Raw genomic sequence first — 18,805 nt, forward strand, 5'->3', positions numbered from 1 at the left:
AGGTGTACCATTTCAGCGTGCGTCCTGTAACATAAAGGAAGAGGATAAGGCGCAGAGGGATCCCAGGTTAACTTCATTCAGGTTGTTTTCTCTGATGCCCAGAATAAAATTGGTCCCTGCTTCCCTGAGCTCAAGTGTATTAAATATTGTGTGAATATTCGATCTCCTCCTGCGGTTTATCCGTTTCCAGAGAAACTACCTTAATGTGGTTTTCTCTTGTTGCCTACTGTCTATCACAATGCCTGATACAGAGTCGACATTTGATAAATAATTATAGCACGCAATACCAATTAAATGACAAATGAATTGAAGGGTGTCACCAAGGAAGCTTCTAGAATTTTCTTTGCCACAATTTTACATATGGGTCTTTTGGGAATCATTAGGCTTTTCGAAAACTTTATCATGTTCGTTGTAATTGATAGTTTCCTTGATTTAAATGAAGCCAGTTCTGCGATCCCTTCCTTTACAGAATTCTACAGAAGGCAAGAGCTGGTGCCAAGGATTATACATGAGGAAGGGAAAGGAGAAATTGGAAAAGTGGGGTTGATTGCCAAAGAGAAGGGTTCCCAGCCATACTGGGAGATGACATTATTGGTGTTTGAATGCTCTTTGGCCAGGAAAAGGTGGGATTTGTCTGTTTTGAGCTGTATTTCTGCTTCCTGGTGGTCTGTTGAAGAGACCAGGAAAGTCTAGGAAGCCACCTGGGGCTGCCCACCCACTCTACCAAGCGGCTCGTGGATCTTCAGGGGCCACTCTCTTTCCTGGAAGGAACTGGGGCACTTTTCACCTCTTTTTTTGTTTGTGTGTTATTTTTCTTAATGTTTGTTGTCTGGAAGAGGAAGCTCTTGGGATGGCCCAAGCAGCGCGGTTGTCCACCTGGGAGAGAAAACTTGTAAATACTTAGTGTATTTACAAAAACTGTAAATACGCGCTGTCCTCTTCTACGACGTGGATATGCTAATTTGAACATCACTGAATTATTTTAAAGATGAAATTAAATAAATGATATAAAGGGAAGGCAAATTTTTGAAATTTCCTTCTCTTTTAATCTGTTCCCTCTCCAAATCCAAATTCTCCTTATTTACCAGCTGGGGTGAAAATTATTTTAGTAGGCAAAGTCTGGAAGATGAACAGAGAATTTCCCTCCTTATGGTGGAGGAAGACCATGCATTTGGGAATTCAGCATGCAACCACCATTCTTGCATTGTTCGGGGTATTTTCTCTTTTTCGATGACCAAAGTCATGGCCGCAATCATACCCTCTTTTGGAGAAGTTGCTATCTTTGAAAATCACTCCTAAAATATCTGGAGACCTTTATCGGAAGTCTAAGAATTCTAGAAACATCTCACCAACCAGTAAAAAGCAAAGCTAGAGAATAATGTGTCACGCTAACAAATTCTCAATTTTATTTAAGAGGCATTAGTTGAATAATAATACAATAAAAATAGAAATAATCAAAATAATAACAATAGTGGCTCCCATTTTTGGGGAGCTAAACATGTGTTGGTCATCATATAAAACACTTTCTACTTTATGATCTCATGGGATTCTCCACTCAAGCCTCTAAGAAAACCACTAGTAAAATACATTAATGGTTATTAATAAAATACTTTAATGGTTATTAATACAGTTAATGTATTTTACTGGAGAGGAAGTTGTATCTTGAAGAGTTGGCTTGTCTCACCCTAAATCATGTAGTGGTAACCAGTGGATAAGAAAGCCAACCCTTCTAACCTGGAGGAGTCCAGGTTCCCTGGGAGGAACTATCACAAAGCTCTCTCTTATTTGTTTCTCTGTCAGTCTATGTCTGGGTTTCTCAATATGCTTGAGTTCCTTTTCTTCATATTTCTCTATGTTGCACACACACGCACACACACACACACACACACACTTCACAATCACATATGCATGTAACACATATGCATGTACCATGTAGACACATTGTTATGATTTAGATGTGAGGTGTCCCCCAAAAGCTCATGTGTAGAAACAATGTGACAACGTTTGGGAATGAAATGGCTGGATTCTGATATCCTTAACCTAATCAGTGCATTAATCCAGTTAAATGGATTGAGATCTCCATTGAAAACCAAAATGGCAGCACTTCCTGTCAGTTAAATGAATTAATGAGGTGAGAACCTAGGCAGGTAGGATGAGGCTGGAACAGATAGGTCACAGGGCAATGCCTTTGGGGTTTATATTTTGTCCCTGGTGAGTGGAGCTCTCTCTCTGTTCCCTGGTGGCCGTCCCCTGAGCCACTCTCCCCTACCACGCCCTTCCAACAGGCCCAGAGCCATGGAGCCAGGGAGCTGTCTATGCACTAAGGCCTCTGAAACCGTGAACCCCAAATAAACGTTCTCCTCTTCTAAAATTGTTCTTGTCAGGTCTTTTGGTCACAGCAGCAAAAAAGCTGACAAAACAACACACACCTACACCTTCTCACAGTTCACTCATTCTGCAGACACACAGGCACACACCACACGCACATGTCCGCATCACACAGTCACACCACACATCACAGCCACCAACACGTAGGTTCCCCCCACACACACAGCCACATACACACCTAACCTACGCACACGCCCTGGACACCCCATCACACACACATACGCACAGTAAGTGAAACATCCACACACACACACTACGGGGGATCCACTCCACTCTCTCCCCCTGTACCCTGGCACTGTCTGGCAGTTTTTCTGACGCCCTTTCTCCTCTATTTTTATATCTCCACGTTTGCAGGCCAAACTTTAATGTGGATGATCCCTCAAGTTTGTAGAATTTCTATTCAGTGTTTTGTATTTAAAAATCTCTTTGGTGAGATTATTGGACCAAATCCTTTATAACTCCACGCGTTCCATGGGTCAGCTTCTGAGACTGGGATTTCGGGAAGGATGGTCTTCAACTTCCAAGCCACAGATATTTGTTTTCTCCAAGAACCAGAGGATCAGGATTCTACCAGCAGCTCTTGTGATGGCCAGCTCTCCCTGGCTCTCGGTTCTGCAGTCAGACGATGGAAACCTTCATCTCTGTGTGGCTTCTCCCCTCTCCCTGGGGCTCCTCTCCAGCACCCTCCACGAGACAGTTTGAAAGTTACGATTCTAACAAATCCCCTGAATCCCTTTAGCTCTGCAGTGTGATGATACTGTGTATAAATTAATAATAATGATCATGATGATGATAATAATAATACTGAATATGGAAAATCTGATGCAAAAAGAAACAGTCTGAGCACATAATCCCAAAACCAAAGATAAATGACACCTTGGATATTCATTTTCGTATTCTATGTGCTGAAATGCCGCCCGGTGGCATGGATAATGAGGGGTTTCATGATGTGGTTTTGGCCAGCCTTCAGTAATTTGTACTTGTGCGTCCACAAACTCAACCCTTAAAATATTCCAAACCCCAGTCCTCTGACCCCATGTCTTTCTTAGACAGGAATTAATAGCCAGGCTAAGGAGAGACAGTCCATTACACATGCCATCATATTTTGTATATAAAATATTTTTTTATTGGAATACAGTCGCCGGTGGCCTCTAGAGGTGCTCATTAGTAAAGAGCTTTATGCATTTGGGGAGGTCAGAGTCTGAAGTTAGTCTTCCTGGTTCATCTTACAAATCCAACTAGTTGTTGCTCTGGCATCTGAGAAAGTGAAACAGTTTTACAGAATCTCGTAGAAATCAATGGATCTGTGTTGAGCAAGACCAAGCAACACTGGTAAACCCAGGGATGCTGAAGACAGGTTCCCCAAGGGAGGCTTTGGGAGAGGATCCACTGCCTTATTCTCTGATTCCACCAAACGTGGTCTTTCATAACCAGCGGAGTTGGCTCTGAGTTAAATGAGGCCTGAAGCCGGGGAGAGAGAGAGATCTCCATTCAAAACCAAAATGGCAGCGCTTCTCGTCATCCATCAGCCGGGCTGCAGGACATATGCCCGGCGTCACACCTCAGAGTGAAAACAGATGGGCTAATGTGTATTGATCTCCAATGGCTTGTTGACACCCTTTTGCCACAGAGGCAATAAAGGCCACTGTGGGGTGGGGCATGCTTTAAGTGCAGAGGGTTAAACCTCCAGGGATTAAAAAACCTGCAGCAGAGACACTTTGGTGAACTCTGAGCCTCCTGTTCAGATGTCGCCCTGAAGCCTTTTGAGCCAGCAGCTGGAGCTTAGAGAAGGTAGGCGCTGTGTCCCCGTCACCACCCCCACCCTGGCTTCTTTGCTCTTTATTCTCTTATCAGCTCAGCTTCACCAGCTTCTGCATAGATGCAAAAGCACATGGCTCTTGGAAGAGGACTCAGCCGTCCTCCAATGACACGCATGTCACCTTCCTTAGGGTGTCCAGTGTCCCAGTGGGTATTAGAGGCCACGCAGTTTATGGGGGGTGCACAACTTTCCCACAGGCACTCTGTTTACATTCCTAGTCTCGCCGAGGGGCATTGCCACCTCCTCTCTGATGTCCTGGGGCTCTCAAATGTCAAAAGTGGAGGGCCAGAGAGAGATGATAAAATATGCCTTGGCCCCTTTTTTGCATGGAGTGACCCCTTGGACAAGCTGTGCCTGTGGCCAGCTTGCAGATGGAATCTAAGCCATCAGGAGAGAGGGAGTATCTGTGGAGTCCCACTTCCCCACTTGAAGAAGAGGCACCCACCACAGGAGAAGCTGCAGGGAGTGGCTGATTACTACGAGTTACCAGGGAAACCTTCAGGCTCCTCAATCATGGACCGTCCCTGCACACCTCAGGCCGGGGAGAGACTCTGATCACGCTTCCTTCTCCTGTTTTCTTCCCCATCCCATCCTTGGTAGGTGACATGGGAAGATCTTTTTTGTTAATATTCTGTTCAATGCTTTTCCTAAGTAAGGCCCAGTGGTTATGAATGAAACCCACAGACATCACAGAAGGGGTCAGAGGGTTCCTGAACCGAGGTGGACAGGTTGGAGTCCTTACGGGTGCATTGAGGTTGCTAACAAATATGGCAGGCAGGGCTGTGCATATGGGGGAGGTGGAGGAAAGAAGAAATTTTGGAACTTTCTAGAATGACAATATCCCCCTACTGAACCCAAGCCATGCAATCACCTTCCCCCATCTCAAGCCCCCAGAGTTTGTTTTATCATTTGCTACGTGCATGGAATAACCACTCAGGATGCAGGGACAAAGGTCTCTCTTGGGCTTCCTCCCTCCTCATCCCTCACTCAAGGAATTTTGCAAATAAATCACCACGGTAATCCCCCAGCCCAAGAATTATGGGCTGAGGGAAAGCAGGAGCAAAATGTTGAAATGGAACTTGGGAATAGGAAGAGGCCTACAGTGAAAGATGAAGGGAGAGCTGGTGGATGGGCAGACACAGTATGGACGGGTCCTCCTGAGGGACAAGGCGGTGATCACAGAGTGGTAGGGGCAGAGGCATTCTGCTTAGAACACTCACAAAGTTTGGGTGGGCAAAGAGAGAGTCTAGGAAAGCGGGGAAAGAGATCATTGCTTAAGGGAATTAAAAAAGCCCTGTCCCAATTGCATGTGAGGATGAGAAGAAGCCTCTATTAGATCTAAAACGGCCCCTCCAGACTCAGAGAGGTTTGCTCCTGGGAGAAGAGGCTGCTGCACAGGCCTTCCCTGGGCCTGCTAATTTTCCATATGTTCCTTTTATTGTAAACTTGGTGACTGGTGTGGAGGTGGCAAGGACAGAGGCCAACCCTCTGCACCATGGCTAGTGGGATCTTCTCCACTGACTTGGAACTAGGATGATGAGAAGGCCCAAGAGGAAAGGCAGAAATTCTTGACGCCATCTTTGCTGGAATTCTCTTCCATTGCTGGTGAGTGAGTGGGCAAGGGTAGGGGGTGTCCAGGGGATAAGAGATAGCAGAGAAACATGGTGGTCCTACTTATTGGACACGAACTCAACTGTTGAGAGAGAGAGAAAGGGCAGGGGAGAGAGAATGAGAGAATAGCCTACAGTATAAGCAAAACTCTCCACCGCTCTAGTCAATGAACATTGTATGCCTCACAGCGGGGGCAAACTACAAGACACGCCTCTTTCCTGTAACCTGTCCAGTTCCCCAAGTATCTTTTCCAATGTGGCAACTTTATAGATATTCAAAGATCATTTCATTGTTACCATGTTTCCTCGCTGACTTTAGGTCAATTGGCCGTATGATTGTGTATGCATGAAGGTGTGCTGGGTACATATAGCTAGCATGTGTTTTAAAACATGTGTTGTGAATATGCACATATGCATGTATAGATATCGTGCACACTCGTGGAGTGTGTGTGAATGGATTGCATCTTTTGTGTAAGTGTACAACAACTGCTTTGTGCTATGAATCTATACATTGTGTACTATGTACACTGTTGTTGGGTGTATCTGTGCTTGAGGTGAAAGGGTTTAACACTGAGAATTGGAGAAAGATCAGAAAAGATAAATTTCAGTGAAATTCTCACATATATTTTCTCCCTTCCTCTGAAAACTCAGGTAGGACCTTATGGATGAATTTACCCTCTGCAGCTGCCTGGAATTGACAAGTGGTGTGTGTGAGTGTGTGTGTGTGTGTGTGTGAGTGTGTGTGTGTGTGTATGTGTGTTTGCATGTACATCTGTGTGTGTGTGCATATAGATGACTTTTTCAACTAGACTAGAAATTGCAGAGTGCTGTGACCCCCTTTGCATATGAAGGACTTTATTCCCATGCTCCCTGGGATGCTGCTCAAGGGAGGCAGCTCTCTGCTCTCTTGGGGAACCTCTAGGTCTGAGAAGGACAATCCACTCTAATCCATGTGAGAGTATGAGATCAGACTCCTCACCCCTACTTGGGACATCTTTGATGGACCACCTCACTTTCTCTATAGTGTCCCCTGGGCCATTCCTGGGACTGCACTGAAGTTCAGCTTCCAACTCCATCTGGCCCTGATTTCTTCCCCTCCCTTCCAAAAGTGTTCATCTCAAGATCTCTCCCTTAAAAAAAAATCCTACATGTTAATCTCCATCTCAGAATCCAGAGAACCCCTCCTAAAGTGACCTGGTTGAAGCCAAGTCTGGAATCACTAAATCCTGTGTGGAATGGATCCTAAGGGCCACCGACTCCAACCCCTTCTATTTCCATTATGCAGAATCATTTATGGTCATGGATAGAAGCTCTGACTCCAGTGTCACACATTTGCTTTAAAATCCTTAGTAGCTACGTGAGAGTGGACAGGCTTTAATCTTTCCAAATCTCATTCACCATAAGCTAAGATAATAACAGCATGCACCTTCCAGGGTTTTGTGGGAATTAAACTGGATAAAACAGGCCAAGTCCTCCATCCAGGATCCAACTCAGAGCAAACACTGGATATCAGCAGCTACCCTCTGCTGCTACCTGGATTGACAAGTGGTGTGTGTGTGTGTGTGTGTGTGAGAGCACAAGCTCCCTTGTGCTTAGCAGGTGATGGTACATGATTGCAAATGGGAAAATGTATGAGTTTCTTGGGATGTCTAGTTGCATGTAATAAGTCAGTCATAGAACAAGCAGCCTACCAATGTTCCCTTTGTTAGAGGTTTGAAATTCCCTTAAGTGAGGTTTGGGGCACCAAAATCCCAGAGGCTGAGGATGGCAGGACATCTCTGTTGACTAGCCTTCTCCGTGCCTGATCATTCTCCAGTTGTGAATTTTAAGAATTTCTGGCCAACCAGACTCCTATCGAGTGGAGCGGATAGAGGGAGAGAGGCCACAAAGAGACTCGGTGATACCAGGATGCATCGGAAGCATGGAAAGGAAGTGGCTGGGGAGGCAGCAGATCATTACTTTTCAGGGGAGGGCGGGAAACAACGTCCCCTGAGGTAACCAGCCTTCAACACGAGCCCGAAACATCCTTGCTTTTCTCCCCCCCTCCTGGTGGAATTGAGCTGACCCGTATAACCTGGGTATTACGGCAATCTCAGAGTGGGAGTTCCAAGATCAGGCCCTGAGAGGTGAGGCAGCCTCTCTCCCTTCTCCCTCAGGGATCCTTCTTTCCCTCAGAAACCAGTGCCATGTGGTGGGACGCTCAAGCAGCTTGGGAGAGGCACATTTGGTGAGGACCCGAGCCTCCTGCCAACAGCCATGGGAGGGGGCCATCTTGGAAGTCAGTTCTCCACCCCAGGAGGAGCCCAGGTGTCTGTGGCCCCCACCACAGACCAGGAGCCAGGCTCGCCCAGCCAAGCCTGTGAACTGTGAGATGGAGGCAGACATTGCTGCATTTGAGGGCAACATGTTGTGCGGCCATGGATCACACACAGGCCATCCTCTCTGGTTTGGAAAAGATGGGACAAACTTAGTGATTAGCTCAAACCATATGAAATGTCACCAGTAGACTATTACCTACGGTCCAGTCTCTACCCTGACCTAGGTAGGGCGTGGGGCCTGGCTAAGTGCTTCTAGAGCTGTGGACGCCCTCTTCCCTGGAGGCCTGAAGATGGTTGTGTTTCTGGAAGTCAGTGTCAAACCAAGAAGAGGAAACTCGCCCGGCTCACCTGGCTGCTCAGAGGTCCTCCACTTCCCAGCCAGGGCCCAGAGCAGGAAGGGGACTCCAAAGAGCCTCCTCCCCGTGGCCTCCTTCCTCTCTCTTGGTCTCCCAGTGCTGTCTTGTTCAAGCCCCACAGCTCACAGAGCTGCAAGTCCCCAAAAGACACGGAAAGGCATCTCGTGGCAGATAATTAGGGAGATTGGTTCATGAGTCCAGACCCTACGCTCCAGCCAAGCCTCAAAAGGCCCCTGGTGAGCTGTTTGCCGACTTCCCTTTCTCGGGGGCTGCTTCAGCAGGTGGCCACTAGCAGGGAGTCAATAGGGACCTTCTGGCTGAAGACTGGAGGCTCTTTGGAAAGGTCAAATCCAGAGGCCGAAGGGCACGGCTCCAGAGGTCACGGGGTCGGGACCCTTCACGGTGACAGATGAATCTCAACGTGTCCCTCTCCCTCTCTCTGGAAGCGGGGCCAAGCCTCTTGAGACAGGCGAGGTGGCGGGGGGAGGGTGTCGGGGGCTCACAAAGAAAGGAGAGTCTGGTGTCTGCCCGGCACCTCTCAACTGGTCTTCATTAGGGGAGCCCGACAGCCCTCTCTTCTGCCGCCCTCTGTCCCCGCTGATGGGGTGCTGTCTCCAGACCTCTCAACTGTTCCTCATTAGGTGGAACAGTGAGCTTTTGTCCTGCATGAAGCCTTCTTTGTTCGGCCAGCCCAGCCAAGCCAGAAAGCCAGAAACTGATACAAAACAATGCCACTCTATCCTGAAGGGACCCCCGCCCTCCTCCCTCTTCCTCCCCCCGGGCTGGACAAGGAAGGGCGACTTTTCTCCCCAGTCACATCCCTGGATGTCTAGCTCAGGGAAACACGTCGAGCATAGACTCTCGTGGTCATGTGTTGGGATCACCTGGACATCTTCAAAACACAGCTCTGCCTGGCCCCTGGCCCCAGATTCTGATCCCATTGGTCTGGGAGGTGACCCAAGCCTGAGGGTTTGTACAACTGCTCCATGAGATTCTAATGCACAGCAAGCTTGGGAACTGTTGGCAGAGAGAGAACTTCCCATCAAATGCCCATGTCCACCTGCCCACATTGGCACGCTCTGCAGTCAGAGGTGGTACAAAAAACCCTCCACACCTTGAAAGGCTTGGTGCCACCAGGCAGCTCAGGACAAACGGGAGGGCCATGCCCATGTGAGCCAGATGAAGCCAGCTCTGTCTAAGAAACTGATTTGGACAGGGCAGAGGAGCGTTTTAAGCTTGGCTTTCTGCACCTTAAATTGTACATAGATGTTTTTAAGGTTCCTTGCAGTTGAATCCCTCTTTCTCCTCCCTGACCTGGATTACTGTGCTCTCTGAGAAGGATTTAAAAAAAAATCCACAACCTCCAAGATAGAGGCTGTGACAGGGAGGTTTGGCTGTCTGGAGGCAGTTGGTCTTGGCCAGCTCCTGTTCCCCAAGAAATGTTATTTGCTATTTGTGCAATAGCTACAAAGCCCCGACGTGTCTCCATCCAGCTACGTATCTTATAGACGAAGAAGATGAGTTGTAATTTCAGGACAAAGAAATCCTCTCTTCTCCACTCAGCAGGTCTTGAACTATGTCCCCTTTTAATAACTAAGAGTCAAATCTTATGTCTTTGTCACCCCAGCCTAAAAGGGTAGCATTACAGGTTTACCTGGGTTATTTTTCACAACTTTTTTTTGAAAGTGAATAATAGTATGGATGCCAGATTTCACAAGGAAAATACAAGGCTCCCACTTAGATTGGAATTTCAGATGAACAAGCAAAAAATCTTTAGTGTAAGCATGACCGTGACACCAAAGACTAATTTTTTAGTATAAGTATGATCCCTAAAAATACTGGAAGCCACACTGAAACTAAAAATTTGGGGCTGCTTATCTGAAATTCAAACTTAACTGGTGTCCTTTATTTTATCCAATAATTGGAAAGTAAGGGAAAAGTTCAGAGCTATTTGCATGTTGGTGTTAATTCATTTGGGTAGTTTGTCCTTTGCTTAGCTGGGGGTCGTTTCCGATGGAATGGGGGCTTCCCGTGGGGACAAGGAGGTAGCATTTCTGACTTCAGGATGCTGCCCTGAGAAGAATTTTTAAGACCACCACAATAATTTGGGGAAAGAATATTGTGATTGATTAGCAATGTCTGCCGTGGGCCCAGGACAGACAGCAGAGCAGGCACACGCCAGGTCTCAGTCCTAAGGACACGGAATAAGTAGTATCCCTGGAGCATTGAACTCGGGGTTATTTTGTAATGAATGAGAAGAGATAGATGAGCCATGTTTTCCAAGAAAGGTGCAAAAGATATGAAAATTTGGCTGAGTCTTGAGAAATACAGAAACTCACTGCACGAATAAAGAACTCAAAATGTATTCACTGCATACAGAATGGACTTTCTCCTTCCTGAGTTCCACACAGAAGTATGAACCCAGCACCCCGAACGAGAAGTCGCAGAGGGAGACTCAAGGCCTCCACAGAGATCTGCACCATTGCCATCCTTTTTCCCATGAGGCATTGCAGGTCAGCAGATGGCCACGCCGTGGGGGTCCTGAAGAAAGAGGCCTCTTGAGACGTTCCTTCTTGAGTTTTCTCCTCTCCCAAAGCCCCATTCCCCTGCATGGTGGACCCGGGCCCCGCCCAGGCTACAGACACTGGACAAAGAGGAAGCGGAGGGCCACCCTTCAACGGGAATGCCCACCTTGGAGCACATTCCCGATGGCAGAAGGAACCCATCCATCAAACTATAAAAATTCCCTCTACGCTTCAGGAAGAAGGGCCATCAAGGGCTTGTAAATACACGTCTTCAGGTTTAAACAAATTGCATCATGATTTTTTTGGGGGGTGGGGGGGTTGGTCCATGTGAAGGGAACCAGAGGCACGGTGGGGCATTTGTCCTGCAGACAATGCTCGCCTGGGTCTTGTGCCATTTCCGAATCTTCTGCCCAGGCCAACTGGCCGGGCTCATGGCCTCCCAACAGGAGCGGGGTGCTATTTTCATACTGTTTGATGATAAAAATCGCCCCGGCAGGACAAATGGCAGGGAACAAAAACAGGAAGCAGCCCCCTGATTAGATAGGGAGAGGGTGGCTTGCAGCGGCGAAAACAAAATGACGAAGATGACAAACGAGGGGTCCACGGACACTGCCACCTCCTTCCTGAGCAGGCCCAGAATAAATGGGAAGAAGAAATCAGATAAGTCGTGCCTGGGCCCCAAGGGGGGGTGAGGGCGGCCTGCCCCGGGGTGCTGCTTCCCAGGGGCTCCCCTGGAGTTGCCTCTTGGGTGTACCCCCTCCCCCGGCGTCAACCACCTTCCTCCGCCACTTCCTGTGAAGATCTCACCTGGGGGATTCGAACCCTTGACCGGAGACTTTGGTGGTGAGATCTTTAGCTGCCTGGGACCTTGGAGCCTTCCACAATCTGGGCCTGTTTTGTTGACTTGCTCCTCATAGATTGTGGTTCTCTGTTGACAGCTGTCAGGGTGGGGGGGGATTTTGTTTTTCAAGGAACATTTGATCATGTCTAGAGATGTTTGGGGTCATCACCAACTGATGGGCGGCGCTATTGGTATCCAGCGGGTAGAGGCCAGGGATGTGAGCAACCATCCAATAATGCTCAGGAAAACCCCTAAGAACAACAAAAGATGACCCAGCCCCAAAGGCCAGTGGGAGAATAACTGTAAAAACCTGGTTCAGGGTAAGTTAACAGAAATAGGAAAAGGGATAGGGATAGAGCTGGACATAGACATAAACACATATTCAGTTCATTCTGCAAAGAAAGAAGAAAAAGACACTTGACTTCACTTCTGATGGCTAGGTCTTCCCAGAGCTCAATCACTGGAAAAGTGACCCTTCGCTGCTCCTGTTGGCCAGCTTTCCGCCACTCAAACAAAACACTTGAGATAATCAACTTGAAAAGAGGAAAAGGGGTTTGGGGCTCACAACATAGGGTGACACAGTCCACCCCAGCAGGAGTAGCTGGCAGAGGAGCCCTGCTCATCTCATGGCAGGGAAGGGAAGCCAAGACACAAAGGAAGAGCCTGAGGTCCCAAGACCCCAAGGGCAAGGGATCACCATCGTCTTTGGATTTTGGGCGTCTATTTCAGGCATTTCCCCTGAATAGCCAAAGGGTTCTGAGTGATGGCAAAGCATGACTTAAGGGCCCAGGAGGTGGAAATGGAACTCGGTCTCCTTTGTAGCTGAGACCCCAAGGAAATAAAGACCGGGAGGTAAGCTCGTGGTGGGGTTTCCTTGAAGTCTCCTCCCGTGATGGTGACTAAGAGATGGAGCTAGCTGCTGGGGTATGAACATGGCCACGGAGCACAGATGGCCAAGTGACCACCGTGGGATGGAGTGTCAGCCTGGCGCCCTGAGCTGCTCTCACCTCCGATGTCCACTTACTCTTCCAGGATGGCCATTCAGGTGGTCCAACAAATGGAAAGAGAAAAGGGGATGTGGCAGCGGATTTCCTTCAGCCCTCAGCCCAAGCTCAGAGAGTCCCCCGCAACTCTGCCCACCTAGAACTCGCATCTCGGAGGGAGCACCAGGTACTTTCACAACACTTGGAGTTTAAGTGACCCATCAGGTGACAGTTACTAGGCAGATGCAGGACCGTCCCGACCTGCTCACCACTGTGGGGGTAACGTCACCCACTGTCCCTTAGGCCGGTTGGTGGCTGGGGGGCTCAGAAGGTTTGTCCTCATGAGGACTCACTTATGGTACGAGGGGACGGGAAAGCTCTGGCGTGTTCCGCAGGTGGAGATCGGTGGCAGTTCTGATGGGTGGTGCTATTGGTATCCAGCAGGTAGAGGCCAGGGATGTGACCAGAGGGAGGCTTCAGAGGGAGGAATGAGTTTGCCTTTGACTCGTCAAGTTCCTGGGGGGCTCTTGGTACATAATTAATGCTCTTGGCCATTAATGCACATTTATTGAATTAGTGAGCATTCATGCTCTAGCCAACTGAACCGGAAGATTTAACTTAAAATGGGGGGTCACAAACCCCGACATCTAACCCCGTAAACTAAGTGAAAAAGAGCTCACTGGACAGCCATTGTGTCCTGCCCATGGCTCTTCTGGAATGGGCAGCAGGTCAGGTGGTCCCAGCCCCAGGCTGGTCCAGGGGAGGAAACCTGACCCACAGAAGACCATCTGTCTGCTGGTCAGCCACCCGTGTGTCACACGGAGCAATGTCCCCTGAGACATAAATCCTGTTCCTAGGGCTTTGAACTGGGAAATCAGGTGCAGATGAAGACCACAGGGAGTAAGAGGTCAGCATGGGGACTGACAAGGCCATGAGCCCTGGCCACTGTGAGCAATGACAGGCCAGGGGAGAGAAGGGGAAGAGCAGACCCCAGCGGGAAGCGGACGGGGGAGAAGCAGAGGCCTCTTCCTCCCCAGGTCTCCATGCATGTCCTTCTCCATCCTGCCCCTGGTTTCCAAGACTGGCCCTGCCCTTCGCCATCATAGTGAAATTCCTTTTGACTTGAACTTGTGTGAGCACCCACACGTGCCTCAAAACCCCCAGAGAGCCTTGACTTCCGTAGCTGCCCGTGGGAGCACAGCCCAATCTTTCAGAGAAGGTTGTAGAAACGAGAATGGGCTGAGAGGTCCATATCGGGCTCTCCAGATGGGGGAACTGACAGATTAACCAGATGATACCGTTTTCATAAAGAAAAAAGTCACCCGCTCCTTTTGAAAAGATCCGGGAGGCACGGTCAGATGAGTTCTTGGGGTGAGGCTGTGGCAGGCCTATGTGCTCTCCTCCAGACCCTAGCATGCCGTGGGGAACCTATCTTTGAGAAACAGTATCTCCTCTTCCTCTGAAAAGTAGGCCTCACCTATTCTATGAGGCTCTGATAGGTTGGCCATCAAAACTCCCGGCTCCTGTCCACCGATGTAGGTGTGTCATCCAAACTAGCAATTAGAGCGTCTCATCCCACTAGCTGGGATGATTGACACAGGGCCACACAAGGCAGGCGGGCGGGCGGTCATATTTCTTGCCTGGGAATCTTTTTACAAAGAAACTAAAGAAAAGGGGGTTTTGCACCCTGGAGTCGTTAGGCTGGGTTAACAAGCCTGAGCGCCCCATAACAATGACCTTCTCCTTCCCCACTCCCCCCGTGAAGGACAAAGCATTTTTGCTCTAGAAGGACATGATGCTAACGTAGGAGGGGAAGAAAGCTCAAGATGGAGAGAAAGATGCGAAGACAGGAAGAACAAGAGGAGAGAGAAAGAGAAGGAGAAAGAACAACTCTTTCTTGGGGTCTCTGCACTTCTAAAAACAGATCTGTCCCAGAAATTCACTTAGATAAACCAAAAAAAAAAAATTACTCTGGGGTTGTTTTTTTTTTTTCCTTTAATTTATTTGGGGTTCTGCCACTCAGAACCCAAACAGTCATAGCTAACAGAGGGTCAGGGCAGGTCTGAGAGCATTTGTATGAAAGAACCCAGTGACAAATCATAAACTAAACTTACCAAGTAAACAGAAAGGCCTCCAAGAGAGACCAATCCCACCCCCACCAATCCTATCTATCACCCACTGCCACATGAAACACCAAGTACAAGGTCACACCTTCCCCACTGGGCATAGTGGCGCACACTTGTCATCCCAGTGACTCATGACTCAGGAGGCTGAGGCAGGAGGGTCACAAGTTCAAAGCCAGCCTCAGCAACTTAGCAAGGCCCTAAGCAACTCAGCAAGACCCTGTCTGTCTCTAAATAAAATATCAAAAGAACTGAGGATGTGGCTCCGTGGTTAAGCACCCCTGGGTTCAATTCCTGGTACCAAAAAAAAAAAAAAAAAATCACACCTTCCATAGGCCTTCCTAAAGGGATCTGCATGAAGCAATAATTCCCCGTCAAAAAAATTCACAAATCCTGAATTAATGAAAAGTATTCCTACACTGGAAATTACAAAATATCAACAACAGAAATTACAAATAGACACAAATATGTGTCCCCGGTGTGGTACAATCAATATTGTTACAATGTCCATATTACTTATCCAAAGTAACTAAAACTCTTCTGCCCGACAAAGAACAAAATCCAAAGTGATCCTAAGGAACAGAAGACAATATCTGCAAGTCTTATATGTAATAAGGGGTTAATTTGCAAAATATATGAGTAACTCATCTGACTTAATAGCATGAATAAAAATAATAAATAGCAATCTTTTAAATTTTTAAATTTTGAACACTATTTAGAACTGTGAGGGCTTCAATCGTAGCTCAGTGGTAAGGGTATTGGCCTAGCAGGTGCAAGGCCCTCGATTTGGTCACCAAAAATAAATAAATAAATAAATAAGGCCATAAAATGGGCAAAGAAACCTAAATAGGCGTTTTTTCCAGAGAAGACAGAGAAATGACCAACATGTATGTGAAAAGGAGCTCAGCACCTCTAACTGTCAGGGAAATGCGAATGCAAACCTCAATGCAATATGACCTCACGCTATTATTAAAAATGCAAAAGGTAAGGGTGAGCGGGGATGTGGAGGAAAGAGCGTCCACGTGTGCTGTGGACAGCAGGCAGAGCAGCAAGGAGCCCCCTCAGAAAGTTAAGACCAAGTCACCACCTGACCCAGCAACTGCACCCTGGGCTGTATATATATCCAAAGAAACTCAAGTCAGAACCTCGGAGACACATTGGCACTTCCACATGGATTGCAGCATTATTTACAGTCGCCAAGATTGGAAAACAACCCACATACCTGTGGATAGAGGACTGAGTAAAGAAAATGTGGTAAAAAAATGTACATATTGCTGGACGTGGTGGTGCGCACCTCTCATCCCAGCTACTTGGGAGGCTGAGGCAGGAGGATCACGAGTTCAAAGCCAGCCTCAGCAATTTAGTGAGGCACTAAGGAACTCAATGAGACCCTGTCTCTAAATAAAATACAAAATAGGGCTGGGGATGGGGCTCAGTGCTCCTGAGTTCTATCCCTGGTACAAAAAAAAAAAAAAAAAACCTTGAGATGGACCGTCTTAGCAGATTTCAGTGTATAATGTATTGTTGTCAATCATGAACTCTGCACTGTATAGCAGATCTCTGAAATTTTTTTATCTTGCACAACCAAAACTCGGTAACCTTTAGCTTCCCCATTTCTGGGATTATAGGCACTGCACCTGGCTCTAGTGTTCTTAACCCAAATCATCATCATCATCATCATCATCATCATCATCCTATAAAGAAGACTGGAGAAACTTGGGAAGGGGGTGTATGTTTACGACCTTGGTGTATATATTTTCCCCAAACTCACCAAGATGCCTACATTAAACCCAGACAGCTTTGTATGTGTCAATCATACCTCAACAAAGTGGTGTTCAACCAAAACCAAAATGTTTTTTTTGTTATTACCCAACTTCTAGAGATTTTAACTTGTTCATGATGCCACTGGACTCTCCCAGTGAAAAACCTAACGTCCCAGCTGAAAGTATAAAAGTGAGAGAGGCAGGCTGTGGGACCTTCGGACGGGTGACATTCTTCTGGGTGCTCTCTCTTTCATTACTTCCATTCCACCATTCAGCCATCTTTCTGTGTCTCCCACATGCCAGGGAGACCGGGGATCATTGCTTATAAGGGATCAGGTCACCAAGTGATGGGTTAGTGACACCGAGGTAAACAAGACCCAATCCTTGTGTCCAGGAAATTCTGTGGCCGAGATGGACAAATAAAGGTAGCGCGGCCCATGGTGGACACTGTTCAGAGGGGAAGGAGAAGCTTCTGGGCAAAGAAGAAGCCTGGGATGTCAGGAAGAGGGAGGAGGGTGCTTCCAGCCGCTGTGAAAAATAGCCATGGCTGTCCCAGTGCTATTCTGGTCTCAGGATTGAGAAGTCATGCCATTCTCATGACCCTCTCTGGCACGTATCTGTCACTGCCCCTTCTGTTGGCCTTCCAAAAGCCACAGGGTTAGATTCTGCTACAGAACAGCGGTCCGCAGAAATAATTGACATAGATGGAGCTAGGGACGGGCTGTGTAGATCAGGGGTCCAGATCTAATTCCTAGCTGGCCCACTCAATTACACAGGAGCTCCTCGGGGAGAAGTGGGGGATAGTGACTGTAAATAAGTTCAGCTTCTGCACGGATGTCATTGGGTAACTGCATTTGCCATGCTTGGGTGATACATAAGGAAACCATCAGCAGTCCGATGGTTGGGCTTGTGGGGGCAGAGATGGCCCTTCCTGGCAGGCTGGTGTCCCTCAGCACGGGCCAGAATAGCGGGTAGAAGGTACGCTGACAGGTATCAAGGGGCTCTGTGATTAATTATGCAATCATAACTTAAGTCCCTGCAAGGTCTCAGCTTTCCCCTTTCTGTAAGATGAAGGAATGAGATTCAAACTTCAAGACAGATGAAGAGGGCGAAAGAACAGCTTCAATATACAGACAGGGCTCTAAATCCTAGGTCTCACTTTTCTTATCTTTATAACGGGAATCAGAATTATACCGACCCTTCAATTTATGCCTTAAGATATCTGTTGTAGGCTGGTATATAGTAGGTGATCGATAAGTGCTGATTACTGTCAGGGCCATTATGATTAAGATTCTGAGGTTGTTTGTTCAATAATGAATAATTTCGTTTCTTATTTAGTGTCTTTTGCATTGTTAAGCACTGCATAGCTTTCTAGAAAAAAATGCATATCTATGTATAGGTGTCTAACGAACCATCCCCAAACATAGTACCTTAAAACAAAAGCAAATGTTTATTATCTCATCATTTTTGTAGGACAAGACCTACATGCGTGAGGCTGTGGGTTCCGTCCTGAATATTATTATTTAATAATAATAGGAGGAGTCACTGCCTGAGCTCTACCAACCATGAACATGACCACCATCACCTCCAGCAGCTAGCGTTTATGGAGCCCTTGACTGGATCCTGGGCCTGGCTAAACTGGGGCTGCTGCTTCCAGATCTCTCATGAGGCTGTGATCAAAGTGTCAAGCAGGGCTGCAGCTTTGTCTGAAAGCTAAACTGGGAGTGCTTCTGTTTGGATGTCAATTGGCAGAGCCAGGACTGGAATTCAGAGCTGCAGCCCAGGAGTTCATGGACAAATGAATGGAGAAAGAAAGAAAATGCGGTGTGCAGACACAGTGGGGTTTTATTCAGCCATAAAAAGCCAGGAGACCCAGGAAAACTGATGGAAAACTGTTAAGCAAAATAAGCCAGACCCAAGGGCTTTTCTTTCACCCATGGAAGCTAGAGAGGGAATAGGAAAAGAAAGTTGAGGATCTCACGAAAATCCAAAGGAGATCAGAAGAGGACAAGGACCTGGGAGGGGAGGGGGAGGGGAGGGAGAGGGGAGGGAGGGGAGGGAGGGAGGGGAGGGAGAGGA

At 47.6% G+C, this 18,805-nt stretch overlaps 1 long non-coding RNA gene across 1 annotated transcript; it reads left to right on the plus strand.

Annotated features, from left to right (window-relative positions):
* The first annotated feature begins 11,388 nt into the window (after positions 1 to 11,388).
* Positions 11,389 to 14,901, plus strand: LOC125611235. Its single transcript, XR_007341374.1, has 3 exons — positions 11,389 to 12,709; positions 12,890 to 13,027; positions 14,606 to 14,901. It is a non-coding gene; the product is annotated as an uncharacterized LOC125611235 (long non-coding RNA).
* The last annotated feature ends 3,904 nt before the right edge of the window (positions 14,902 to 18,805 follow it).

The sequence above is a fragment of the Marmota marmota genome, unplaced genomic scaffold (assembly GCF_001458135.2).
Source record: "Marmota marmota marmota unplaced genomic scaffold, marMar, whole genome shotgun sequence".
Lineage (NCBI taxonomy): Eukaryota > Metazoa > Chordata > Mammalia > Rodentia > Sciuridae > Marmota > Marmota marmota.